Raw genomic sequence first — 13,547 nt, 5'->3', positions numbered from 1 at the left:
CTTTAGTGAGAGCCTTGTTGAAAGTGATAATGTCGACATTATTGTGCTTTGAGGAACAACAGGAAAAATGGGCTACACCAATGGCATTAAGTAATAACTGGCAATGGAGAATGTGAGTGTGATCTGGCTGCCCTACCTAACACTTCATCGACGGCCAGGGTGGATTTGGCTGATCTTGCTGGCTAGGTAAGTGTCCACTTTCTCCCGCACTGCTCTATGTGTGTCCCTCCAAGGCTGCACATTAATGTTTGCTCAAAGAGGACAACCTTCCCCGAGAGAGAAGGACCAGCCTTCAGGCGGGGGTATAAAAGAAGCTGTGCTCTCCTGCTAAAATCTCCAAACAAGCTCTCGAGACCTACTCGTAGGAGAATGCAGACCGGTCAAATTTCCAAAACTCCACACACATTCAAGTAAGAATGCTTGTAACAGCTTGGCTTTCTTTAAAAAAAAAATGGAAATTGAAAATCATAGCGCAAAAAGCAATGCTCAATATATCATTTGGACAAATAAGAAAGGGAGTCATTATAATGCCTAATATTTGTATAACTATTCTATTCACTAAACACTATTATCTGCTTATTATAATATTTTCACAGAAAATCAAAACATTATTGTACCTTGGTGAAAACAACACTATGAGTTCATTTTCTCTAACCATTCTTGTACAAGTTTAAATCATCCAAGAAGCAGGTTGTAGCTAAGCTGTGGATTTTTATACGTCTACACTTGGCACCACTGCATGAGTGAATACAGGTTTAGGCTTCAGGGCTAGACCAAAGGGCAGACTAAGAAGTGCCGCACAGTGCAAGTCCAGGTAAGCCTCATGTCCTGCCACAAAAGGCACAAAGGCAAGAAGTATAAATGTGTGAAAACCATTGGGGGTACCAAGAAGGAAGATCAACAAATGAGTTCATTCATTTCATTGATCTCTGCACTGGCTCTTCCATGGGTAAACAAACAGTCATCAGGAAAAGACAGGAGTGGATGGAGTCAGGCAGAGGGAGCGGCCAACACATACAGGCTGGGAGGACATGGCATGTTCAAAGGAAGAAAAGGCTGTGGAGGATGAGGAACAGAGCACAGGGTCAGGAGAAGTGGAAGGATGTGGAGTTGGCATGACTGATGACCTAAAGGACTGGCAAAATGAGGATTTTGGAATTTATCCTTTTGGAACTGAGGAAATATACCACGTCCACTTGAATACCTTCCTGGACAAGCACCCTCCTTTGTATCCTCGAGTAAGTCCCCTACTTAGAACAGGAGTGAAAAGACAGATCTCATTTTTATGCAGTGTTCTAAGCACTCTTCTAAGGGCTTCACATACACCATCTCATTTAGTCCTTCCAACAGTCCCCAAAAGTGAGCAATGTTTTCCCAATTTTGTAAACAAGGTACAGAAAGTTTAAGTTACATAACAACACTCTGCAAGTGAGAAGAGCCAAGCTTTACATTTGAGTCATGATCTTTTCTTAAAATGTTCTTCCTTCTGTCACTCTAATACTATCCCTCTAAAATTGCTCCTCAGGGGTTAGAATCCATCAGTTCAGGCCTCCTAGCCCAAATACAGCCTCTGATAATGTAACCCATAGAAATTAAAAACTATAGCAGCACAAAATTACTCCAAATCCTGTCTTTCTAACAGAATAAGAGCTATCATTTTAAGAGTATTTTTTTAGTTTCTTTAGAATTTTTACATAACCATAATAACTACATAAAATGTTATATTCTAGCTATTTTGCTGAAGATTATAAGTTTTTCCCATGTTGGTACTTTAACCCTAAAGCCATCTTTTGAATGGCTGATTATTATTCTTAGTGTATAAATCTGAGTTTAATTATTCTATTATTGAATACACAGTGGCGTTTTTGTCATAAGAAATAATGTTGTAATAAATTTATTTACATAGTTTTTCTAGGAGTTTGGATTTTCCTCATTGCATGAATTCCCCAAAGAGGAATTATAGGTCAAATCCTGGTCTCTATAAAAAATGGGATGACCAACTTAATAAATATGAAACCAACTGCATTTATGTATTGAAAGAAACCACACACTAAAAAAGCTATTACTCCTTAAACTGATCTATGGATATAATGCAATATCAACCAATGTTCAAGTACGATTAGTTGTAAATGTAAACAACATGATCCTCAAATTCCAATGCAAGAGAAAAGGAACTAGAACAGCCAAGCCATTTTAGAAAATAAATATATTTGGTGGCTTCACACTACTGTATTTTAAGACTTAGTAGAAAGCAAGAGAAGTGAATACTTTACGGTACTGGTGAGAAGTCAGGACATAAACCATTGAGATAAACTAGAAAATCCAGAAATACACCCACACAACTAAGGTGAATCAACTGTTTATAAAAATACAAAACTGCACTGCAGTTCAGTGGAGGAAGGCAACAGGTAGTATTTCAATAAGTGATGCTGGAGCATCACAAGATAAATCTCAACTTATACCTCATACCACATACAAAAATTACTACAAAATGGAACAATGATCTAAATAAAATTGTACACTTATAAAATTTTAAACAAAAATAATAAGAAGAGGAATTGTTGGCAAGGATGCTGGACAACTGGGTCTTCCATACACTTCCAGTGTGAATATAAAATGGTACTGCCAGTCTGGGACACAATTTAGTATTTTTAAAATGAATATAAACATATAGAAACCATATGACCCAGTAATTTCACTCCTAAGTATGTACATACCAAAGATAAATGAAAACATATGGTCATAAGAAATCTACACATGATTGTGAATATTGACATTATTCTTAATCAACAAAAGCCAGAAACAATCCAAATACCCTTCAGTGGGTGAATGGGTAAACAAACTGTGGTATATTCACACATTGGGAAGTTATTCAGGAATAGAATGGAACACTTTGTTGATATATGCAATAATTTAAGTGAATTTCACAGTCATTACACTGTGTGGTGAATGCATTTAGTAAAGCTACATGTTTCCACCAATATACAGTACACATTCTGTAAATGGCGAAACTGTAATGGCAGAGAAAAATCAGTGGTTTTCTAAGAATTAGGGACAGAGAGGAGGATCTGAATCCAAAAGGGTAATATGGAGAATTACTTGGGATGTTGAAATTGTTTTGTATCCTCTTACAGGTGATGATCTAGGAATGTAATTAAAAAAGAAAAACTACTGAATGTAATTTTTTACAAATGATCTGGTTGAAAATCAGTGTCACATATTAAGTGTGGTTGAGCAGAATAGTACAGTGATATGCATATTGTTAGTTCTGAATGCTCTAGGTTAGGTGTCAACAAACTAATGCCCACAGACATTAGTTATACCCACTGTCCATCTTTGTAAATAAAGTTTAACCATTCATTTACATATTGTCTTTGGACAGCAACAGAGTTGAATAATTGGGACAGAGAATAAATGCCCTACACACCAAACACATTTACTATCTGGCCCTTTATAGGAAAAGCTTGCCAACCCCTGCTCTACATATTTAACGTCTATTGGCACACTTTGGAGCAGTATATAGTTACTCTTTAACTTTTTCTTGTCTTCTCTAAATATTAGTGGACTCAAGTGCATTATCATATAGTAAATATGCCTGTGAAGCTTCTTTTTATTAGAGTTGGTTTATCTGGTAAACGGTTTTCCTGATTCTGACATGTGGAATCAGCAGTCTGTCTCAGCTTCACTGCTATGCACTAACTGAGGGGCTGAGCCCTGAAATAGTCCCTCCAAACCTACTTCTTCAGGCCCATATTCTCAGGGTTAAAGGAGGAATACATACTGGATACAAGCATGGATTTGGGCTCTGCTCCTGGTTAGTTACTGAATTTGGAAAGTTGGTTGAACTCAAAGTACTCCAGTTTCCTTATCTGTAACAAAGTGATGATAACAGTACTTGCATCCAACCTGTGTTCCAATCCTGCAATCGACTCACTTTGTAACCAACTTTGATTGGTTTGGGGCAACTTATTCAACCTCTTTCAGGTTTCCAGGCTGCTGTCAACTTATGAGTAAGTGGGCTCTGTTAATGAGCTAAGCACTGCTGGGGAAAATGTTACAACTTACAGATCGGAACGTGTAAAATTATATCTTCAGTATCACCAGGAGCCTTGAGATTACTTCACAAATTTCTACATAGTATTTTCTTCGGTAGCCCTCTCTCTTTCAGTGACCTTTTCCAACCTTCTCCAATCTCCTCAAAACTCTGAACTTTCCCCTGACTGCCTCTTCTCCCTGCTACCTCTATATATTATAAAAATATGTAAAAATATATTTTTAATTATCCCACATATACTCCTTATGTTTTATGCTTTTTAAATCTTTAATATACCTGGAAATAACATGGGTGTATGCTGTGAGGTAAGGCTCAAAAGCTAACAGAAAAATAGAAGTGTTTGTGATATTCTGTCTACCTAAGAGTGGTATGCCTTTCCATTTGTTTAAGGCATATTTAGTGTCTCTCACAGTGCCTTAGTTTATTCATACAGCCATGACACATTTCATGATAAATTAATTCATAGGGCATAAATGTAGTATTGTGTGCATTATAACTTATAGATGGTTGCTTTCTATATAAAGGCTATTTCTATGTATTTATTTTGTACATGACAACTTTGCTTAATTTTTGTATTATTCATCACAGTGGTTTTTTTTGTTTTGTTTTTTGGTTTTTTTCCAGTACCAGGAATCGAACTCACGACCTTGTGTTTGCCATGCAGGTGCTGTGCCCATCACAATGTTTTGTTTAATTATTTTAAGATTTCCACAGTTTGGAGATTCCTCTGAAAACTAGGCCTAGAGGTCCCATTCAACCCAGCTGTCCCCCTGCTTGGTATTTTCCCAGAAGATCTAAAAACATCATATCACAGTGATGTATGTGCACCCATGTTCATAGCAGCACAATTTGTAATTGCTAAAATGTGGAAGCAACCCAAATGTCCATCCACTGAGGATTGGATAAGAAAATTGTGGTACTTTTATATAATGGAATATTACTCAGCTGTAAAGAAAGATAAACTTGAGGCTTTTATAGGCAAATGGTCACAACTAGAGACCATACTCATAAGCGAAATAAATCAAACATACATGTGCAAGCACCGCATTGTTTCTCTAGTGTAAAGCCTGAAAGAGTTAATTTAATCTAGGAGATATGATAGACATTGAGAATTGATAGGAAAGCACTCATAGGTAAAGGATAACTGGGATATGGGAAAAGAGAAGGGAAAGAAGGAGAAAGTTTGTATATATGTATATGCAGGATAGTTAACATGGGTGTTCTACTGTCCTGTATTTCCTTGCTGAAAGAAACTGTCAGTGAGGCATTGGTTGATTAGCTTTGTATGACTATATGTGTTTTCATGAGAAACTACATTGAAGATATCAATATGTAATACAATAAGCATTGTTAATTCCCTACCGCTCTGTTTGTAACTCTGTAATGTCTGTACTGATCCTATGCTATTTTGTAAAATGTTGTCGGTCTGTTAATATTTTCCTCCTTTTATTTCTAAAATCTAAAAAAAAAAATAAAAAAGAATTATTTTAAGATTTCCAGAAAATCTGGATGTATAGGCATATATATTTCTACAAACAACCATCTTTCCAATTTTAATGCATTTTACTTCATTATTTTGATTCCTTATTTTGTGTAACATTCAGAACAATATCAAGGAATAGTGTATATGTAGCACCTAGTCTTTTTTCCTTGACTATAATGGGAATGCTTCTAGAGTTTCCCCATATAATGTGATATCACCTATTGTGTTAAGATGGATATATTCTAAGACATTAAGGATGTTTCCATTTATTCTCTTTTATCAAGAATGACATAACTTGACATCATTTGATCACTTGATGTCTATAAAGTGTCTTTACCATCTATGAGGATGACCGTGTATTTTTTGTATTCTATTGCATTCATAAAACATATTATGCTAATGGATTTTTAATATCGGACCTTCTTAAATCTCTTAATATTAAATTTCTTAATAATTTCTTTATACTCTTGGTCCCGGAACATGTCTTTTGAAGTCCTGCCCAATTCTGCACATCAGTATTTCATTAAAGAACTTTGCCTCAGCTTTCATAAGTGATATTATCATCTGTATTTCAGTAGAAAAAATGCATTTCATATACATGTTTACATTTGTTTGTACAGAGTTGAGCACATTGTCACTCATGAGTCTCCCTTTTCTCTGTATTGGAGGTTAGTTTTTTTCTTAGTCCTTGTTTTGTGTATTTTTTATTTTCTTGTTTTTTTTTTTCTCCATCAGATTAGGTAATAGATTTCTTGATTTATTGTTGGTATTATTTTATTTAGAAAAACATCTTAATCTAGTAATTGAAATAACTTCTATTCATAACTCATTAATTCACATCTCTCGACTTAACTACTTTTCAAAAAGCATTTTTAAAGCCTTGTATTGCTAATTTTATTCATAATATTTAGATGTAATTGCTTCAAGTTTTAACTAGTTCATGCAACCATGTTCGACACTGCTTTCAATTTGTTTCATGACAAGCACTTTTCTGGTACCCTTTTTCCCTAGGCTGTTTGTGTGTGTATGTATGTGCATGCTTTCATACGCATAAGTGTGTGTTTATAGTTTCTCTGCATAGATATCCTGGAGATTCCTTTTTAAATTATTACTAATTTTTCAGTGACAGGACAGAGTTCTTCCGGTACCACAGACGGCAGTGGCGAAGCTCCAGACCAGCTGAAATCCTCATCAGAACACAGGAGCGTGTGGTTGAGTGAGTGCCTTTGGCCTTTAATTCTCTTTCATTCACCAATATTAGTCCTGCAGGATGCTTGGAAAGCAGTATGTAACTCTTTCACCTTGCCTCACCAATTAAGTGCTTCCCACAAATATGAATTATCTATATAATTTCTCATCTAATCCTGCCTTCCTTACTTCTCAGAATATGTCTCAAACTTGGTCCATGGAAGCTACCATCTCCAACCTTTACATCCATTCCTATTATCCCAATATTGTTTTTATATTTTATCCTAAAAACTAGTGTTTCTATGACCCACAATCACTACTATAGGAATGATCTCTTAGCTTCTTCCCTGTTTGACCTTCACAGTCTAAACTGTGGCTTAGGTTTATGGATGTCTTCTGGTTAGATCAATTATGGAGTTTCAATTTAATTTTCTCATATACCTTAATGCTTTGGTGACATACAAGAGAAGAAGTCAGTTTCTTGGTTCTTTTCTTCTGTCATTTAAAAACTGGAAGGGGGCCGAGCGTGGTGGTGCACGCCTGTAATCCCAGCACTCGGAAGGCTGAAGCAGGAGAATTGTTATGAGTTCATGACCAGCCTGGGCTACAAAGTGAGCTCAAGGCCAGCCTGAACTGCCTAGTGAGACCCCGTCTCAAAAAGACAAAAATAAATAAATAAATAAAAACACTGGAAGGGGCCTACCACAGTGACCGAGAGGCTGCTTTCCCAGTGTGCTGTGCAGAGACACTGGCAGTGTCCTTACAGAGATGCTAATGGAATGGTTCACTTTTCTGTATACTACTTCTTTCCCCCTAGTCCAGTCCCACTAGCACAGCCAGGAGGAAAAGACTTGTTCTCGTACAACAGTTGGAAGCTATTACTTCTTTCAGATAAGCCTAGAATGCTTTTTGGCAAACCAATACATTGTTTCATTGCCCTGTCTGTACACCCAAGATACAGAAAGCAGGTGTAAATTCTACATGTGGCTTAAATTCTCACCTGCTTCCATTTAATTCAATAGCAAATAATAAATCACCATATTCATAAAAAAGAGCAGGGTGACAGAAAACAGACTTATTTTTATAGCACACCTAAGATATATAAAGACTCATATATCTACTCAGTTATTTTAAAGGGGCTACTCTTGCTCACTCCCCAGGCAGCTAAACCTTGGGTTGCTAAGTTACTGGTATTTGACATCATCTCTTCCCTGACATCTCTCCATCTTTGACAGGTTCCCATGATTCACTGGGCCAGGCACCTCGTTACTCACATTACTCACTTTCCCAATGACGTTTGTACAATCATTTAAAATTCACCTCATACACTAGCTGCAAACCCCCAGATTCCACATGAAAATATTTAAACTGCTTGACAGGCTCTAAGTGCATTTGGAAGCACACTGGATAGCTTACCTACATTGTTCATATAATAGTTGCTATAATTAAATTTTGCATCCTTTTTCTGGGTTGGTTTGTGCTTGAGAAAAGAGGAAATGATTACTGGGAGGCAAATAATGGGTAATATCTCTCATGGGCTAATTTTGTTCCACGAATAGCTCACCCCACATATGCATGCTACATATTAAGTCCATTAGTGCTTTGAATGAGCTTCAGAAAAGGTAATACTCCACATAATTTATCCAGTCAAGGGCATTTTCACCTGCTGACAAATTTACATATTTCCTAGTGTCATTAGATAAGAACCAGTCATCAGATTAGCAGAGGGTACAATTATTAGTTCATTTATTTGACTCCGTCAATGTTAACATTAATTATAGTCTAAATTATATTTAGAAATTGTTGTCTTTCTTGGAAGGAACACTGTGTTACTGTTTCAACAAACTATAATTTTAAAAGTCCATACCAGAACAAGATAGATGCTTTGAGAAACATTCCAGAAGGATTAGCATTTAAGACAGTTATATAGAAAATCGTTTGCATGATTCCAATTTGAACCTTATTTATACATTAATTTGACAGGATATAAAATCAATTGCCTAATGATTGGTTAAATTTAAAAAAGAAATTCTCCTGAAAGGTGCTTGATTATGCTGCATAGTTATGATAATATAATCAAATTTCCTTTCAGACATAATTATCTGACCAATTTTGTTCCCTGGTGCATTTTGCTTCTTCACTGGTAAGATGGGCTTTTTCATTTGTTTCTGTATTAAAAGTAAAAAAAAAAAAATAGTAAGAATTGTATATGGCTGTCATGTAATTATTGGTAAGTTTCTGCCATACTACAACTGTAAATTAAAAGACAACCTAGTAAATAGAATTGTTATAATTTAGGGTGCTGCAAACACAGACCACACTAATCAAAAAGAGGTGCCCATGTAGGTGTTTACCAACCGGATCCATATGGCTGAGAGAAACCACAGGACACAGTTTATCAAATCAAGTTGCTAAATTCTAGCTAGCAAATTCAGCATCCCTCATAAACACTGAATTACCCTTACAGATGTTTGCCTATGAAATTATCAACTAAAAAAGGTACTTTGCTAGGAAACACAATCTGTTCAGCATCAAATCTAAGAGAAGCATACTATCTGCATGTTTGACTCTAGAAAGATTTTAATTGATAGTTTGTCGACATTTTAAGTGAATTATTGCTAGGAACAAATAAATCATACTAGGGCAGAACAAATCATCTCCAAACACCTATCCTTAGCTAATGGCATGCCGCACTCCTTGGCTTAACTCTCCCAGAAATGACGACTCTAGGACCCACAGGGCCCGGTGGAACTCAGCAGAGAAGTTGCTGGTGGTGCCCATATTATTACATATGGGCAACCTAGGAGTCACTCATATGATAGATGAATTGTAGCTGCAAAATGCCATCACTGGGGTGAGAGCTATTATCATTTTTCATTTCTGTTTTCACTTGAGAGTAACGTGACTCTAAAGAGTAAATGGCGTGTTGACAGAAGCAACTACACGAGCTGGGCTGCACCTCACAGATTGCTGCCTTTTACATTTCTGATTCATAAAATTTATAATAAGCTATAATATGCTTGACAAGCAGCAAAGACATGTGAATTATGTAGCTTGTTTTGTGGGAGGTCAGTTTGGTGGAAAGGTGCGGTATGTGAGTGAACTCTGGTGTGTTGGAAAAACCACTTGACATTATTTTGGCATAACTGAATTTGTACATGTTGGGGAAACAACAGCAGCAGAAATGAACTATTGGTTCATGCCAGTGCAATAATAATCACAGAGTGGGCTGGAGCCCATTAAATAAGGATGGATTCAGGATAGCCCAGAGCACCAAAAGGAGTGGATAGCACAGTAGCTCTCGGACACCTGGAAATCCGTGACCTAGGGCAAACTGCTTCACCTCTCTGGGTTTCACTCCTTCCCAGTCTGCAGTGTATGACCAACAGTACAATCTTTGATGGCTGTTGCAAAGATTCAAAGGCATATGTGCTTAGGGACTGGGCCTGGAAGACAGTAGATGCCATATTACCATTATTTTTTATTAGTACTAGTAAATTTACTACTGCTGCCTTTATTACTATTTGACATGAAATTTGGAAATATTAAAGAATGGCAAAAAGGAAAAAATAATTGCCAAGACCAGCTCTAGTTACTGTTGTCTGCTAGTGATTTTTTGTCTTGTTTTTGTTTTTGTTTTTGTCTTTTTGAGACAGGGCTTCACTACGCAGTTCAGGCTGGCCTTGAACTCAATTTGTAGCCCAGGCTGGCCTCAAACTCACAATGATCCTCCTGCCTCAGCCTGAGATGACAGGCACACACCACTACTCCTGGTGATGCTAGGGCTTTAAAGTTGTTAGAAATGTTGGCCCTTGTCTGAAGCAATTTTTTCTCTAAATCAAGACATTCTCAATGTCGGGCTTGTAGTAGGGTGGCTGATAGTTGCATATAATGCCAAGTTTACTAGATTTAGAAAACAAAGGCAATGTTCTATTCTACTTCTGCCACATGCTGGCCCTAGTTTTGGTTGCAGGTAATTTTGTCTATCTGGATCTTAATTTCCTGAACTAAAAAGGGACTACCTTGTTTCCTATAATCAAAATAATATACTGAGGTTGAAGTGTTTTGAATAGCAGTCACTTGCCATAAAATCTCAGGTTGTCCTATAAGACTGAGTTCACTTATTGTCATAGGATTGTACATGTAAGGGTATGGGGAGCAGAAGAAAGGTACTGGGAAATCAGACAAGGTGGGCTCCAGCTTATTATAAAACCAGGAGGGCAAAGAAAGAGAAGTACAAGCACTGGTCTGAGAAATGGTGAGAGGGGCTTTCCAAGAAAGCTGACCGGTTTGAATTTGAACCACATTTTGAGAAAGGGGGTGAGGAAAAAATGCATGAGGTAAAGTATTTCCACTGCCTGGGGGACTGAGGGACAGGGAGTGGAGGGAGGCCAGTTATGTTGTGCTTGATTAATAAAAGAAGTCTGTCGCAGCATGGGATGAAGTGGGTTCGCATGTGTTCCTTTGGCAGGCTGCAAAGGTGGGGGAAGGGGGAGCAGGGAGCTGGGAAAGTTGGGAGAGCAAACAGACTAAGGTTTGCATGGACAAATGCAAATAATGTGTGCAGTTTAAAGGCTTCTTCACTGGAGGTGGGCAGTGAGATAGAGCAGGGAGTAATTAACCGTGCTCTTGAGATGTACAGAAGGAGACTAGGAAGTGAGGGAACATCAAGAGCAACTAGCAACAACCCTTCTTCCTGCTCCTCCTCCTCCTTCTTCTCCTCCTCCTCCTCCTTCTTCTCCTCCTCCTCCTCCTTCTGCTCTTGCTCCTCCTCCTCCTGCTCCTGCTCGTCCTCCCCCTTCTCTTCCTCCTGCTCCTCCCACTGCTGCTGCTCCTCCTCCTTCTCCTCTCTCTCCCCCTCCTTCCCTTCCTCCTCCTCTTCCTGTTCCTGCCCCTCCTCCTCTGCACATGGGCTGGTGCCCCTCCTCCATATAGCTTGGTTTTAGCGAGAAAAGGTGACCTTTCTCTTGACTCCATATAGTTTGAAAAGTACTGGGGGGGGGTGGGTCAAGTGTACGTAGAAAGAAGGAGAAAAGGCACTTCTATATGAAGGAGGCAGTTGAGGAATGGGGCAATGATCCTACTTACTGTGGAATGGTCCACAGGTTTCCTAAGCCCTCAAACCAACCAGAATGTGAATGTGTGACTTTAAAAAGTTCCATAAGCTCACTCTGTTATGACACACAATATGGTCCATAAAATTTTAAAAATTAGTTATAAAATTTGGGGCCTAGACTTCAGAAAGCTAAGTTTTATTGTAAGTGTGGGGAGTGAAACATTCCATTCTTCAACAGAGGAAAGCCCATTTATTAACAGTGTTGTTGGGAAAATGAAAGAATTCTATACAATCTACAGCCCTTCAAAAAATAAATAAAAGCAGCCACGTACGTTTCCCTGGAGTTTCAAGAACAACAGGACTTTTTTACTTTCTCAAAGGGTGCTATCTTTTATGAGTTTATTAATGCAACTTGCTTTTCTTTCCATGTTTGAGTGAAATTCTGTTATTCCTTTGGGGACTGGAATTGCCAATTTCTGACAGGTACTTACCCTACTCCCCTCACTTAGCCTCTGTGCAAACCACCTAGGCACTGGGACTGGGCTGCTCTTCAGGAGAGAATTCCAAGTGTGACAAGTTAGGCAGTGATTTCACATGGGTCCAATATTCCTTTGAGAATTAAGCTGAAGACCTGACTGATTTCATGCGGCAACCAGGGCAGAAAGGGAGGAAAAAGAAGTTTACTGTTGAGACTAGAGTAAGACAATCCTTTCAGTGGTGCTTTCCTTTAAGGAAGGTGACTGACAAGCAAACCAGGAGTGAGTGGATGTTCTGTGTCTAATGGGAAGGAGAAGGTAGCTGAGTTCCCAGGATGCATCATGCTGATGGACTTCAAAACGGCTGCCTGCCTCCATGGGAACCCATAGCCCCAGGGACTGAGATACTGCTGGGGTCCTGTCTTATCTTACAAAAGGGCCAGAATATCCTTAATCCGTAGGCTAATCTCTCATCAGAGTTACATTATTTCTTTCATAGTCACTAGTGATGTCCTTGAGCTGAATCAAGTACAGGGACATCCACAGGAAGTGAAGTCAGGTGTCAGGCTCACCTGACGGCGATGGCTTTCTGCTCTTCCCTACTCCTTTGGCTACATTTCACAGGACATGCACCCAAGACTTGGATGCCAAGAAGGCCTTCACATGGGGAAGAGGTCTGTGGAGGGAGTTAGAGTGACTGCTAAGTGAGGAAAGAGGTTGCTGAATTTTCAGTGGCATAGATTGTGATCCTTAAAGCTTGTTTAAAATTTGATTTTATTAGTACATGTTTGCAGTACATGAAGTTTACATTAGGATTAGTGCATAGACACGTGTACATAAGAGAGCTTGATTCTTTTTTATTCCCCTTCCCTTCTGCACCCATCTCCCTCCCTCAGTCTCTATATCCCCTTGCCCTATCTTCATTATTATTGTGATTATTTGTAGTTCATGTTTATGACATATACTGTTTACATATGTTATGATTTTGTGATACATGTGCATGACATATCTTAAATCTTTTTTACTTTCCCATCTCCTCTCTCCTCCCCTTTTCTAGACAGAAAGCCTTCCTCATTTTTCACATGGCTATACTGGTCATCATTTATCAAAATAATGAGCATTTATCAGCCACTTGGTAGCATATAAGAAAATTAGGGCAAGTGTTATTATCCTCTTGTACATACAAAGAAGGGGAATTCAGAAAGATAAAATCATTGTCCAAAGTCTCAGAAGTGACAAGTGGCAAAGTTGGGGCAGGAACTCACTCCTATGACTTGTCTGTCTGAGATA

The 13,547-nt window shown here is 38.2% G+C and overlaps 1 protein-coding gene across 1 annotated transcript in view; it reads right to left on the bottom strand.

Annotated features, from left to right (window-relative positions):
* Positions 1–13,547, bottom strand: part of Aff2 (AF4/FMR2 family, member 2) — a 484,709-nt gene that overhangs the window by 168,119 nt on the left and 303,043 nt on the right. The gene's annotated exons all lie outside the window — the stretch shown is intronic.

This window comes from Chinchilla lanigera, unplaced genomic scaffold (assembly GCF_000276665.1).
Source record: "Chinchilla lanigera isolate Chin_1 unplaced genomic scaffold, ChiLan1.0 scaffold00097, whole genome shotgun sequence".
In the NCBI taxonomy this organism is placed as follows: domain Eukaryota; kingdom Metazoa; phylum Chordata; class Mammalia; order Rodentia; family Chinchillidae; genus Chinchilla; species Chinchilla lanigera.
The sequence above is the reverse complement of the archived record's forward strand: the minus strand, read 5'-3'. Positions and strand labels throughout refer to the sequence as shown.